The 10178-nt window shown below is 44.4% G+C and overlaps 1 long non-coding RNA gene across 1 annotated transcript; it reads right to left on the bottom strand.

The window, feature by feature from the left end:
- Positions 1 to 6552: 6552 nt before the first annotated feature.
- LOC109304573 lies at positions 6553 to 10141 on the bottom strand. The gene is made up of 2 exons (XR_002099422.1): positions 10038 to 10141; positions 6553 to 7317 (listed from the first exon to the last, which is right to left on the bottom strand). It is a non-coding gene; the product is annotated as an uncharacterized LOC109304573 (long non-coding RNA).
- Positions 10142 to 10178: the final 37 nt, after the last annotated feature.

A 10178-nucleotide genomic window follows, 5' to 3' on the forward strand; every position in this document is an offset into this window, starting at 1 on the left:
ACGCACAAATGCATGTGACACCCCCTGTGTCCCACTCCCCTGGGCCCCATGTACCTCCTTGTAGGCTGGAATTCTCTCTGCCTGCAAGGGGAAGCTGCAATTGCCTGCATTTTTCTCCTTTAAAGTTTTTCTCCTTTAAAGGGGAAAATGCACGGTTTTCTGAAGCAAACAGAAAACCCGGATCCCTGCTTATCAAGTATTTGAGAGAAAATATTATTTCAAGAAAATATCTTTATGAAGAATTCTGATATGGGGAGAACATTGTAATTGACATAAGAGTTGATTTAGGGCCGTGTTTTCTTTGAGAACGGAACTGCAGAACATACTCCTTAGTGGACCTGAGTTCAGTGAGTTATAGCAGTACAGTGGCTTCTGGGAAAGTAATATATTTCACCATTAATCACTGAGTCCTGAGAACTGGACTCGTTTCTCAAATTTGTGTTACTTGAATAGAGATGTGAAACAATGAGTACTATAAATATTCAGTAAATCCATGAGTTAGGACCTCCCTGAGAGGTTTTTTTACAGTACCATTTTAAAAGCTGTCTTTGAGAAATCTGCTTACATAGTCTTTTCTGCTGTCATCTCCTTATTTTTGTGCATACTTCAGGACATTTAGGGCATGTCCATACAATCAATGAGAAGGTATGTCACATTTCAATCTATTCCAATAAATTATTCCTAATTCCCATGAGAGCAAGCTACCTGGTAGTCATCCAGTACCACATGAATGCTGCTATGTTAGATTTTTTTTGTGCTTAAGAGCATAAGAATTGCCATTTATTGGGCAGACCATAGGTCTATCTTGTCCAGTATCTTGTGTCACACAGTGGCAGAGAATGGATGCTGAAAGAGAGAGTAAACTGGGTACGACCAGTTTTGGGTTTGTTTTTTTTCTCCACTGTTCGTCTCTCACTTGCAGTCTCCAGCATTTAAGGTTTAGGAAGTTGTAATTCAGAGGCTAGATTGTGTGTAGCGAAGGTACAGTGTGCTTTATGCTGGTGTTCTCTCAACCTGTCTTTTGGCAGTGTAAATATATCTATAGTTACAATTCACTAACCAGATTTACACTAATGCGACTAAGGTTTTGGCTCTTAATCTTAGTTCTGTGTGTTATCTTTATGCCTTTTGCCTACCTGATTTTCTTCAGTTCAAGAAAATGAGTTGATATGAATACATTTAACTATTGAACCATTGCCCTGAGATGACCAGTTTTTCACACACATGTAAGAAACTTGCAATGTGCTTTTCAGAACTTAGTGAAATACTATTCATATTCTGAGTTTCCAAAACTGTTATAGATAGGGACCTACCTAATTCATGGGCAGAATGCAGGCCTGGGTAGCCATTTCATGGTTGGAGCGTGGCAACCCTCTGCATGCCCCTGGGCAAGGGCACCAGTGGCCCTGTCCCTCTCTGCTGATTGGCTGCGGGGGTTGCCTGTTGCATGGCCTTGCCCCTCGCCACTGATTGGCTTTAAGGGCTGTCTGTCATGCAGCCCTGCCCCTCACTGCTGATTGATGAAGGGGCAGAGCCACATGACAGGCAGACTTCACAGCCAGTCAGTGGTGAGGGGTAGAGGCAGTGGCCATCTTGCCCATAGCCCTTTGATTAGGCAGCCCTCCCTTCCCCACCCCACAGGGCTGCTGCAGTTAACTGAGGACTGCTGGCTCCTTCTGAGAAGCCAGCATTTTCTTTTCTGTAAGTTTTCCTCCCCAGGGGATTTCATGGATATTGCCCAGATTTCAAAGGATCTGTGAAATCGCAAATTTGCGAGGTCCCTAGTTATAGAGTGCTGATTTGTTGATGGGTTCTTCCAGTTTAATTTCCTTCCCAGTCTGCTGTGAGTGTTCAAAATATAATTTGAATTATCACTTAAATATTTGCATTTCTCCCATATTTTCTAAAGACTTAAGAAATTCATGATTGAAATGAGAATTTCTTCTTTCCATTCCATCTTCCTACACTGCACTGGTAACACTGAATTTGTGATTTAGTCTCAATGGTGATGGGGTGATGTCATGAAACTGGATTATGAAGTCCATTCTTGGTCCATGACCATGCAAGAAAGAGCTGTTAAACATCACTAATACATGAAATGATAGCCAAGGAAAGCAGAAAATGAGCATCCAAATACACTTTTATTTCATATTCTTTCTCCTGTTAGTTAATTTTCCTCAGTGTGAAAGTCACTGTTTGAATATAATGGTACTTTGGCATAAAGACTCTTTTAACTTTGTTCATTTTTTGATATCTTACTGTTTCCAGGTGTTTAAGCATTGCCATTTAAACTATTTTGAGATGCAAAAATTTTATTCTGTGGATGCCATCTATTGAGCTACCATGATCACAATAGCTACCTTTTGATAGTTCTTTCTTCCTCTCCAAGCATGCTGTCTTACAAAATACAGTTGTTCTCATTTTGGCATATTACTTCATTAAAATCTCTGTCCATTCAGTATTGTCCACTGGAACAAACTCATCAACGAACTATCACTGGGAACCCAAATATTCTCATGGTTCAGGATGAAAATCACACTTTTCCATAAATATTGTCAGTTTTTTCTTTTTATAGTGAGCATAAGTGCATGCAGTGTTTACTAAAAAAAAAGAAAAACAGGCTCCTACTCAGGGCATCTTTCCTTTTTAATCAGGGCAAGAAAAAATAAAGGCTGAGGGCCAAGTTTGTTTCCTGTATTTTATACTAATGTATGACATTTCCATTTCAATTAAGCTTTGTTTTGAACCACCTTTGCACAAGAAGGAACTACTGTACATGTGCAAAGCACTGAAAAGTCTGGCCCCCTTTATGTATGTGTGTGAGGACTCTAATAAGGAACCTTACAGAATCTGGAAGGGACTAGATGGTGCTATGATACCAAAAGAGTGGCAGTATTCAGAGGAGCTGAGTACGTGTGGATCTGAGGACCCTGTCCCCACTTTGGGAAGAGGCCTGTCACCTGAAATGTGTAAAACTTTGTGTCCATCATCTTAGGCACCTCCTGGCAAACAGTGCCTATGGCACTATTACAATTTTATGTATCACTTTTCAGTAGATGATGCTGATGATATAATGTTTACTTTTCTAACACTTAACTGTTCTAGGAAGCGTCAGGAGTCCCTATTGGGCTCTACAAACTCACAGTTGAGGACAGTCCCTGACTCGAAGAGGTTACAATCTGCTATGGATAGATAACACAAAGCAGCTTCCAAGAAACACAGAACAGCTTCTTCCCAGTGTTCCCTTTGTATAACAAACAGCCTCTTTCTGGGCTGGGGGGAGCCTACAAACTATGAAGGATCTGGAGGCTTTCAGTCAGGCTCCAGGGTAAAGATCTTAGGATCTTCCCCAGGGTAAAGATCTTAGGTTCATCCTGGGTGGGAAAGTGGAAGGAATAGCATGCATGTGCTCCTAATACATACTGAAAGTCATGCTCAGTTTCCTAGAACTGTTGCTGTTGCACTGTAAGTGAATCCTTTGCTGGTTTGATATCCAAATTCTTCTTCTCTATTCTCTCTTTCTACATTAGACACATTTCTGTAATTCTCTTTTAACGTGAAGAACTGCTTTTTTTTCCCCCCCGTCCTGCTAGCTGAGGCAAATCACAGTAGAAATCAATACCTAACATAAGCAATATGTCAAAAGCATTAAACAAATATATGTCATAAAGCAAGTGGGGAGTTGAATAAAAAGCACTAGCTGGAAGCATTCACATTATATCTGCTGCTTAGTTTTGTTTTGTAAATGGAAAGGTGAGCTTTGTTTTAAGTAAATACCCCTACCCCCAAAAAGGCTCAAGACTATGATAGACTTCTGTAAATCGGATTGTTCATTAATTCCTTTGAAAAAATATATTTTCAAAAATCTATCAAAGACCTAATTTTGGTACCTGTATTTCTTTAGGAAATAATAATACCACAATCAACAAAACACAGCAGAAAGCATTTGATGTTTCTGATACAGTAGTTATTTCTGATACAGAAATATTTAAAAAAAAAACAAAACTTTCTTGGTTTTGAGGCATGTGGAATTAAAAAAAAGTTGTTATGGGATATTTTGACAAAACTGGAAAACAAAACTGTAAGTTTCATAACCAACATTTTGGGCATTAGTTAGTTCCATTTTTGGCACTTACAGCACAACTTGCTCAAGGCTCCCATGTACTCTAAGAACTGGGTGATCAGCTCCCTCAGCCCCAGATGCACCCTGGCCACAAGTTCAGATGGCATGATGGGCGCCAGCTACAAAAATATTACATGAAATATGTGTAATAATTTTGTGGCTTATTCCTTGCTTTATTGCATCATTAATTGCATGAACATGTAGCCTGGTTACTATTTAAGGCTGATTAATTAACTGATTAATCATGTCTTAAAGTGTACCATCTGCCAGGGGCCTCAGTCCTCCACACAGCTGCTGAGTATGTGGAATAAGCAAGGCTCTGGCTGGGCAGGTACATGAATCTGTATGGATGAACCCGAGCACAAATCCAAAAATTGTGGCCCAGCAAAATCAGGAGGAAAAGGGCCTTCCCATGTTTCAGCCCCTAAAATTTGAGCAGCTAGGACCCTCACCTCAGAAGCAAGAAACTCGGGCCACTGACAGACATGCATCTCCCTGTTGTAAGTCATGGTGCTTTGCAGGAAGCGCCATGAGTTACAGCATACCTCCATCATCCAACAGGCATTTACTGTTGGATCCAGAGAGTTGGGGGATTGAGCTCTGGTTTGGGGTATTTGTGTCTCTGCAGCTGCTCTCCCCTAGCTCCCCCAACCCCACTCTGCCACCTCCCTAGCTCTGGTGCTGGCTTCAGAATGGGAGAAGAAGGGAGGGGAGGGAGTTCCATTTAGGGTTTGTCCAGCCTGCGATGGAGGGTGGGGTGGGTGGATTGGAGTCCGCCCCCCCTTGGGGCCCCACCTTCCATCCACACCCTCCAGCAGTCTGGGAAAACCCCAGATAGAACTCCTTCCCCTCCCCTCCCATTCTGAAGACAGTACCTGCTCCTGCCATGCGCTGACAGACATTAATGAAGGCGCTCTGGTTTGGAGTGCCTTCATCTGAACACTCATATAATGCACAGCCATGCACGCCTATAAGAGCATGGCCATAGAGTGCTTTCAAGGGGCTGGTCACACAATAACTTCTGTGTGCACCATCAGTTTCCAGGCTCCCCATACCTACTAAGGCTTTGAACTTGCAGTTCTCACACTTCTTAACACAGTGCTCTAACTACAAGGTGATAGGTTAACTATTACCCAGTTCCTCCCTAGCCCTTGTCTCCAAGGTTTCTCTCACTTCTTTTCTCTCCAGCAACTTAGGGCGCTTGTACACATGAGTGGGGTTTAATTCCCCTAAATTGAAATGGTGGGTCACAATTAAAAACCCACAAATTAAAAACCCACTGTTTCAATTTAGGGGCTTCCATCAGAGTGATGGCTGACAGTTAGCTCCTTCCTTCCCCCGCTGCTGGGGGAAGGCTCCTCCAGGGGAGGGAAATGCAGCAAGGGGCTCAACACTCTTTTTTTTCCCCCAGCAGAACCTGCCCACCTCTCCTGCAGCTGTGGGGGGAGCAAGCTTCCAGCAGCCCCTGAACTGTGGGGGGTCCCAGAACTTCCCTCCATGGCAGCAGCACCCCCTGGGCAGCACCTGCCCACTAGCAATCTGCCTGGGCAGCCTTAGGGGATGCCACCACTGTGGAGGGAAGGACCAGGCCCCCCACAGTTCAGGAGCCACCAGCAGCTCATTCCCTGGCCATGGAAGAAGCAGGCAAGCTCTGCAAAGAAAAGAAGAAAAAAATAAAAGAGGTTTGGACCCCTCACCACTTTCCCCCTCCCCACCACAGTGGAGCCTGTCTGCACCAGCTGGAGCCGGGTCACATGGCCTCTGGGCTGTGGGGGGACCCGGTGCTTCCCTCTGTGGTAGTGGCACCTCTTGGGGCTGCCCGGGCAGGGTGCTAACTGTGCAAGTGCTGCCCCTGCCCTCAGGCAGCACCTGGCCTGATACAACAGTATACAGGGGGCTGGAAGCCTGGATGTGCTCATGGAAGCTCAGGCTTGGTGGGCTTCCAATGCCCTGTGCACTTTCCCTGCCACCTTCGTGCTGCCTAGGACCAGCCAGGAATGGGCTAGCTTGCCCCTGGGGCAGTGTGGGAAGGTGGTAGGAGGGTTGCTGGGTATACTGGTGGCTGGAGAAGGTGCCAGGGATAGTGCATGGGGTGCTGGAAGCCCACCAAGCTCAAGCATCCATGATCCCACCCAGGCTTCCAGCACCCCATGCACAATCTCTGGTGCCTTTTCTGGCCCCCAGACATGTACATGTGCACAATTTTTTTACCCACAATGGGACAATTTCCCTGATCAAACTAAAATACATCAGAGGTGGTCTAAGTTGCCATGCTCAAATACATTTTTACATGAAGAAAAATCATGCACATATACATGGTGATGCCGTTATGTTAGACAAATGACAGTTTCTCATCATTTTTTGTCACGTGTACATGGCCCCACCATCACATGTACAAGCTCCTATAGTTTGGCTTCAATTTTCCAAGCTGTTGTATCACATACTCTATTTCAAATTCCTGACTGTAGCTTTAGTTTCTGAATAAGGTAATGCGCCAAAAAAAAAAAAAAAGGGTCAGTTCTGCTGTGCAGAAATGGATCAGCGTTAGAGAGCATTTTTTCAACAGCACAGTATTGGATAGAAGTGGTGCCCCAGAATCTGAGTAGATCAAAACATACCCAGTTGCAGGAAACTAATTGGTCCCCAGTTGCCAATACGGTGAAGTATTACTGTGGCAGATACACAGCTGAACAAACTCGTTTGGTATTGATTTTCCTTGAGGTTAAATATTCTTTGGAATGTAATTCCTCAATCTAAACACGCATAATACTTGCCTGGCATCACAGAGGTATACTGTTGTGTTGCCAAGTGGTTAGCACGCTCAGAACTGAGAAGTGGGTTGTCTCTGGTAGGGGACATTATTAGAGGATTATATTATCTTGGCCTGTTTTTATTCATGCACATGCAATTTCTGCATATAGACTTTGAAAAGAATGGATTTTAGCAGCAAAGCAGCACAATTCAGGCTTCTGAATAGAGAATCTGCCTCCAGGGTATTTGTTGTTTCCTCTCCTTGGAGTTTCCTTATACTTTGTAGCCCAGATGTTTCCCTTTGTAATATTTAGCTTCAAATTGAAAGCTAATTCAGTTCTTTTGTCTATGTACTATTCCCTGAGGACAGACCCTTCACTTGTAGCAGAGCCATTTCATCTGAGAGTGCTTTGCACCACAAAAGGGGATCTATGACAGATGACCTGCAAATGAAAATAAAGCATAGGCTCGCTGTCTTTTTTCCCCTGCCGCTTTATGTTATATAAAGGAAACCAAAAAAATGGGGCTGGGAGGTGGGGGTGTTGTATTTTGGGGGTGGTTCTTCTCATTTTACGCTAGAAATTAAGGCCTCGTCTCTCCTGGAATTCTCAGTTGGCCAATGTAGAACTGATTAGATGAAGATGTACAACACCAAGAAAATGAAGCCTGATAGATTAATAGATGTAGGGTCGGAAGGGACCTTGTAGATCTTCTAGTCCAACCCCCTGCCCTGGGCAGGAGAGAAAACTGGGCTTAAATGACCCCAGCTAGGTAAACGTCAAGCCTCCTCTTAAAGACCCCCAAGGTAGGAGCCAGCATCCCTTCCCTTGGAAGTTGGTTCCAGATCTTAGCCGACCTGACTGTGAAATAGTGCCTTCTAGTGTCTAGTCTAAATCTACTCTCTAACAACTTATGGCTGTTATTTCTTGTTACTCCAGGAGGCACTCGGGGGAACAAGGTCTCTCCCAATCCCTGCTGGCCCCTCCCTAGTAAGTTTATAGACGGCTTGATTGTCTGCAGTGGAGAACAGACATCTGAACTGGAATCCCTCCCTTAGAAGTATGGTAATTCTGGTCTTGGGAAAGCCTGACCCTGTTCCTTTGACATTCACTCCAGGCCTTGAACTGGCAGCCTGAGAGGGCATAAATTCATATTGCACAATACCAGCAAATCAGGTTGATATATTACTATGAATCTTGTTTTAATAGAGCTGCCAGCTTCTCGAGACAAATAGTTATGTGAGAACCTAGCTCCACACTGAAGCACTCTCGTGCCCCACCAGCCCCTCTGCAACACGTTAAGCCAGGTGGAGCAGCCCCAGGCTGGCAGGCTTCCCCTGGGCCCCCTTCCAGCTGGGGCTGTTCTGACCCAGCTCAATGTGCTGCGCTCCCAGGCACACGTGCAGATGCAGCACTCAGGAGCAATAAACTCTGGAGCAATAAGCTCCAGAGTTTATTCAAAAGCAATAATAGCATGTGTAGACATGCCCACTGACTATTTCTTTGCAATTTATCATGATTTCTGAAGACTAATGAAACCCAGGCTGTACTCCAAGAGGTACCCCCTCTCCAATTGAAGGGATCAAAGCAGGTGTACAAGTGCTGAGGGAGGTGTAGGGACTCTCCTCCCCCTATACAGCAGAGCCAGACCACCAATGGGGACTTAACCATATACCTTTTAATGAGAGAACAGTACTGGAAACGTAACCAGTATAAACCAGGGGGTATAGGGGACACTACAACACCCTGAGGGGGCAGGATTCAACAAACTTTAGACACTTACAATCATAGGCACATTCATCCAGTTGACAAGAGACAGGGTTAACCAAAATCTAAAACACAAACAGCAGAACAAACAATATGGGTTGGTGAAATATAAAAGGCACAAAATACAAAATGTCAAGTGACAAGGAATATAGGGCCTAGGTACCTGGAGGGGGAGATAGGAGGGAAAAAACACAATGACCCCTTTCTACTGCAACAAGAATTTCTTCCTATTATTTCACTCATCCCAAGTTACCCAAGCTGGGACTTAAACTCAGATCTCCCATGTGGTAGGCAGAAATGCTACTACACAGCCACCAGTGCTAGTACTGGGCCCAGCTAGTAGGGGTCTTGGCCTTCCTGGAGCCCCGGCCTCACATTGAGCCACCTGGCCTCTGACTGGAGGAGCTGGAAGCAGAGCTGGGAACCTCTCAGGTCACTGCTCAGATCCTTGCTGGAGCAGGGGAGCCTCTCCTGCCAGCCACACGCCATGCTGCTGAGGGTCCCACTGCTGCCTGCAGGTCCTACTTCTTCAGAGTCTTCTGGGACAACTGCTCCTGCCCTGCTGTCCCAGCTTTTGCCAGCTCTTTGAATCGCCTTCCTTGTGGTCCCCCACTGGTGTCTCCTGAGTCAGCGGCTCTGTCCCTTTTATCCCCCTCCAGGTGACCCAAGGGGCCAATCAGGGGACATGGAGGGTGAGTCTTTGGGCCCTGATTGGTGAGGAAAGGGAATCCCAAGTCCTTCAATCATCTTTTACCCCTTCAAAACTCCTGGGCTAGATCACTGCCAGCTAGCCTGTCACACTAATAAGAGTGATTTTCAGCCAGAGTGTCTTGAGATCCTTTCAGAGGTGATGCGGGTTGCCATGCAATTTTAGCACTGTTAAGTGTGCAAACATGATTTATGAGATTATAATCAACCATTTCAAACAAGAATCCACAGGGTTACGAATATTCTGGCTTCTTGTGGTCTTTCTGATTGCTTTGCAATAGAAAAACATTTGTTGTATTATTTTTCATAGAGAGGATGTGTTGTTTTCCCCTCAGACATGTTTGAAACGGCATAGGATGAAGTCTCTCCTGTGTAGAGAATTTGGTCCCTTGTTTTTAGCTGGTGTTTTGTTAACCATTATTTAACAGAATTATCCTATAAACATTTCAGATAAATGACTCTGTTAAGGATTCAGCAGTCATATCTCTTCAACATAGGGCTGAGAGAGCTTCCAAATCACATCTTAGGGGATTTGAGATTCCTTAGAAATCCTCTTGCAAAACCAGAGAAGACCATATGACATCCATGGTTATTTCAAAGGGAAAGAGGAAGTAGAATAATAATGATGTTTCCCCAACCAGAGAAGGAAAAGGAGTGCAAAATCAGTTCCCTGCTCATTTTCAGCTCACCTTTAACACCTGCTGTGTAAGTCAAATGGCCTGTTGAGATCTCCAGTCAGCTTAGAATATATTTCTCTGTGGAATAGCTTGGGTCTTTTCTTTGAAACTCTCTGTATACCTTATAAAACAAACAAACTGTGTAAGTATTTA

Source organism: Gavialis gangeticus, unplaced genomic scaffold (assembly GCF_001723915.1).
Source record: "Gavialis gangeticus isolate Ggan-Ray unplaced genomic scaffold, GavGan_comp1, whole genome shotgun sequence".
NCBI classification, from domain to species: domain Eukaryota; kingdom Metazoa; phylum Chordata; order Crocodylia; family Gavialidae; genus Gavialis; species Gavialis gangeticus.